Here is a 5,716-nt window from a genome sequence, read left to right as displayed (position 1 = left end):
TGGATACTAATACTAAAATTTCACCGAGAAGAGGTTTTATTTTAAATTACATAACAAGTTGGCTAAAATAGCTGGTATCACTAAGACAAAAACTGGCGAGCGTTTAAGAAAGCCTGCCTCAGGTATGCCTTTATCCACACCTGACTAGGTGTGGTCAATAAACAACAGCTGAACACTCTTGCACTGCCACTGCAAAGAGATTAGAGGCTGCAGAGGGATGTAACACAACCAAAAACCAAACAGAGAATAGTAAATAACAGGAATTTAAAAGTTCAAAAATTAAAAACTCTAGGTACAAGAAATGGTGCCATGATGGTTTCAGCTGACATTTTCTTATTTATGTAAGAGCAAAGGATGGCAAAGAGGGAAAGTAGACCACAGATTAGTTGAGGGATGAGCCTGCTTCTGCATGAAAGGGAAGCTTGCAGGAAAAATTCACCTATGGTGCAGATTTTGATTATGGACCTATACATAATGCGCCATTCAGTTTTTGAGTGGTGAAGTCACTTAAACCTCCAGCCATCCAAGACATCCTCTTTCATTTAAAGAAAAACAAGTGCATTCTAGTTTTTTTAGTATTTGCTCATAACGATTGGGCAGCAAAAGGTAGAGTAGGTTGTTTACTAATGTGAAAGAGTATGACTCAAACACTCCCTTCTTCAGCCTGCGTACCAAAATATCCTTGGGCAACAGACTGAACCCCGAGATACTGAACTCTGATGTATCCATTGGAGTATTAGTGTGTGACTACTAGTAACTGCTTAGGCATAATGCTTGTGTGAATTTGTAAATGGTGCTTGGCGTTAGAAAGTGCTCAAATTGAGTAGAAAAGTGCTGTGTAAATACTAGTCCATTTAACATCGTCCTTAGATTTAAATATTGGCTGAGTTTTGTGTTTGTGACCTGTTTTTTTTCTTCTATGTGGTTGGGTATTAGTGCCACAAAAAAGGTGCTATGATATATGCTGACAGTGACATTAAAAAAACATCCAAGTCATTCATTAACTTTGTATCATAGAATGGAAATAAGTAGTCTATAAATCAAAAAGCAGTGGGGTAAGACTAGCAATCATACACTTTCTGTTCGCCACATTTATTCACATTTATGTTATTGGTATCTCTATTGACTAGAGACATCTTTTAAAAGAGGTTTTTACTTTCAGTCAGTATAAATAAAGCACAATTTTCACATAATTCCAATTTAAGTATTCACTCTTGCTTCATGATGAACAGGGAATTCGAGCTTTGTGGAGGTTTTCTATTATTTAAGAAACAGCAGGGAACATATTTGCTACATAAAGAGCTTTGACACATTCCTTTGGTGGTGAAATATATCCTCATACTTTTGTCTTGAACGAAGCACTTTGGCAAAAATCATTTGAGTAGCAGCCCATGGGAAATCTATCTTGTCATTTTTTCCCCATTCCCTCTCCTCTGCCTCAGAGTGTGGGAGGCGTGCAGAAGAACCTTGCATTAATGCCTCTTGCTTTCAAATGAAAGCCCATTGACTGGGGATGTGTCCTCAGTTCATTTGCTTGATATCTAACTCAGAAGGAGGGATGGGACGTGCAAAGATTAGTAGACAAGACAGGCGTGTAGCAAGGAGATCTATCTGATTCTGTTGACTCTGTGGGATCCCAATAGGCTGTGCGTATACAGAAACGGGGGACGGAGGGTAGAGACGGGGCGGTTGTTGATGTTTGAAAACATACACACGATATGAGAAAACATAAGACGCAAAGGCACTTACACACAGATAAATATTTATATGCACTTGCTGCAGCTGCTGAGCAACATAATATAGTTACAGTCCACACTTATGATAAACTACTAATTTTAGAAGTAGCACTGTGCATCATATCTGTAGAGATAAGCAGATTCACTTAGTAGGGCTGGCTTTGAAGCCTTAACTTATAGAAGTATGCATGTTTGTATATGTGTGATTCCCGCATGCGCAGACGTGTGCATTTGTGTGAAGAACAGCTGTGATACTATATGATCCATTTGGGTGCAGGTGGCATATATTGGCCAGATTTGCTTGTGAGTCGTGTGATCCCGAGCACAGCTGCGATGTGGCAATATACTCAGCACTGAGTTCAGCCACGACTATTCATATATCATCCTCACAGTTGGAAGATCCTGTCATTTGCAAAGATGTGCTCTGGTAACTGGCTCATCTTCAGACCCTCTTGTGTGTCATGTGTGCACTCAACACCAAAATGATGCCTCTGGGGACCCTTTCGAATAAAAGTGTGACAGTCTTCTGCAGCACCTTAACAACGAACCGATTTTTTAAATGTGTTATTTCGTTCAATTCTTCCACTCAAAAATGTTTTCCCAGTGCTTTTTAAAATATTTTTTCATAATATTAGAAATTCAATCAGTATCACAGTTACATGGAGGAACTAGATCAGGGGTGGGCAATCTCAGTCCACGAGGGTCGGTGTCCCTGCAGGTTTTAGATCTCACCTTGGGTCAACACACCTGAATCACATGATTAGTTCGTTACCAGGCCTCTGGAGAACTTCAGGACATGTTGAGGAGCTAATTTAGCCATTTAAATCAGCTGTGTTGGTTCGAGGACGCATCTAAAACCTGCAGGGACACCGGCCCTCATGGACTGAGATTGTCCACCCCTGAATTAGATGCATTTTGTGCATGTGTGAATGTCAATGCAACTGTGCAGATGTCTGGGTGGTTTTTCAGGGCTATGATGAAAATCTATGAGACGGGAAGAACAAGCCCTTTATTATTTTCTCACAGAGATTTATGCGCAATCTTGCACTGAAGCTCAGCAGGGCCTGAAAACGGAAGCCAGTAATCGCAGCCATGGATTTAGTACTAGAGTCGAAAGGTCAACAACTTCTCCATTGAAATATGATGGGTAACCTAGACCAAAGCAGGACACCTAAAATCTCAGGCATATTGTATTTTTGTGTCCATGCTGACAGCAAAAGCCATCATGTGAACTAGTTGGCTCTTCATTTTTTTAACATTGTCTAGAAATATTATTGAAAATAATATAAATGAAGTCTCGTACAACCCCCAAATCATCTGTAATATGTGTCTGTATTCATATTAGCAGTGCTCTCCTTCTCACTTACTACTCTTCCAGTAGTATATTTTGAAAGCCGCCGGGACAATTACTGAGTCACACTGACATGAAAATGTAATTATAATGTAATTAAATGATAATTAAAAATGCGATCATCATAATCCCAGCGGGATCACTAACTCTATATTTGCCATCATGTGACTAACTCGAGGACCTACGGGGCGTTTTAAGCCACATGCTGGCACTAGGGACTGTTGCCAACAATGCAATTAACTCTAAAGAAATTTCTCTCACAAAACACAAGTACGCATAAAACTGCTACACACAAGTATTTCTATACTTATTTAAATACATACATATATGATCTGATAATTAGATCATGATTTGCATGCATATACTGTATTTGTTACTATTTGCACGAAATGAACAAAGTCCATTTTTCTAGTTTATTTTTAATAGAGAGAGACAGAACCAACAAAAAAAAATCAACAAAAAATACAGAAAAGAACACATTACATAAAACTTTGAAAACATTTAGACAACTAAGAATGACCCTTTTTTTGACAAATCAAATATAACTGTGTAATAAAGTGTTTAAGAGGTACTAGCAACTAAAATGTTACGTTTAGGTTAAACCATGCACAGACATCCAGATCTTTGTGCATGGTTTGTGTTGTACTAAGCTGTCAGGCAAGTTTTTTTTTTTATCTGGAGCAACCATATAGGTTACTTTCTGATGAGTTAAATTACAGTACATAGATTTTTAAAGTTATTTTTCTTTCTTTGAGTTTGAGCACAAAAATAACTTTAAAGTAGATGATTTTCATTGTCATGGTTACAATTTTTAACAAGGTTCTGGAGTAGCTATTTCTGACTCAATATACTTCATTTTCATGAAAGTCGAAATAGCAAAAAGGTCTAAATATTGGATATTAAACACTTTAAATCACAACCAAGAATATACTAGTTACTGTAGGCTATTTCATCTTGCATTAATATCTTGCCATGCAGTTTCACTATGAATCTCATGCTTTTGCAAACACCAAACACCAAGTTCTGTGTCAGACTGATGGATTTTTATGTGGCGATTCTTCCCCTTCCCGTGTGATAGTTGGATCCCCAACTATGAGCTACAGAGCAGCGATTTTGTTGTCACAGGAGGGAATGTTGGTCAGAATAGTCTTGTATGAAGCCCTTAAAATGAGAGAATAGGGTTGAAAGTGGTCCAGAGGTGCACCATGAGACAATTTGAGAGTAAGACTGGTCAATTTTAAGCATGTTAAGTATGTTTTGGGGAAAAACAAATGTGGTTTTTGCTATATATAACAAAACAAAAGTTTTTTCTATATATAACAATATTTGCACAGCCTCATCTGTAATCACTCGATCACGCAGACCTGGAGACTGGTCGAAGAGACCATGGCAACTTCTGGTCATGAAAAAAAAAAGTTTATTTCCCTACTGATTGGTCTTTGGTTGCTGGAGGTTGGTCACAAATAGTGGGCAGCACCAAAAACCTCCTTGTGATTGCTTTAATCACATTCCTGTGATCACCTGAAGTTTGCATGGTAGACTGACTTCATTTATATACTCCCTGAACTATTCACTGATTTTCAACCAGTAGTTTGAGAGCCTGTCATATAAATGTGTTGACAGAGGTATAGAAGACCACAGAAGAGTGGAGATGTGTTTCCAGTGAAAGAACAGCACCAAACATTTATACCATCCTGTTTTCTTGGTTTTGTTTTGTTTTTTTATGACTCATACCTCAGACAGTCAGTTCAGACTGGCTGATGTACAGAGTGCAAGTTGTAAAAGGAAGAATATGCTTCAAAATATATTTATGGACTTTTTCCCCTTGTTTTTTCTTCTTACCTGACCCACCCACACCCTTATCTCCCAATGGACAGTTTTATTTACAAAACAGACAACTGGCCAGAAACTACATATCTCATCGCTGCATTAAGTTTTACAACAGAAAAGTTAAGCGCACTACATTGTCTCCCTCGGCTCAATTATAGACTTTACTTGGACTCCGAGGGGTGATGTGTTGACAGCAAGGCCTTGAATTAGCGGAGGAAGTAGTCCTTTCAACACAGCACATATTTTTATCCTATTCTTCTCTATCCATATATTATTCATCACAACATATAACTGTTAGTCTGCACAACACTGCTGAATCACTGAATATGTATGTCTTTTGTTTTCTTATGTGCTGCTTAAAATGTAAATCAGCAACCTGTGGATATTTCAGGATATATTTAAATTTAAAACATCATTGTGAAGCATGGCAAAAATACCGTAGGCTGTTATTTTTTACGCCAAATTATTTTTAAAAAAGTCACAAAATGACAGTGTGTATTCATGTCCAGGTTAGCAACTGATAATAATATACTCAGACAGTCTTTTCGCACAACCAGCTGCCTTTCAGCTAAGTGGAATACAAATGTAGAAGTTCAAAACCGTTTGTGCCTTGTTTTTTAATTTTTTTAAATTCCGACCTCATGGCTTATCTGGCTCCTAGCATTACACTAGGAGCCATGTACCTAAATCTGTCATCCCAAGATAACAGCAGCAAAGTTAGTTTTAGTTTTTAATATTTGCGACTTTTTATATACACTAATAAATGTGTACATCCCTGTGCTAAAGTTTTGATCCACCT

This window comes from Maylandia zebra, linkage group LG15, assembly GCF_041146795.1.
Source record: "Maylandia zebra isolate NMK-2024a linkage group LG15, Mzebra_GT3a, whole genome shotgun sequence".
Classification (NCBI taxonomy): Eukaryota; Metazoa; Chordata; class Actinopteri; order Cichliformes; family Cichlidae; genus Maylandia; species Maylandia zebra.
This window is presented reverse-complemented; position numbering follows the sequence as displayed.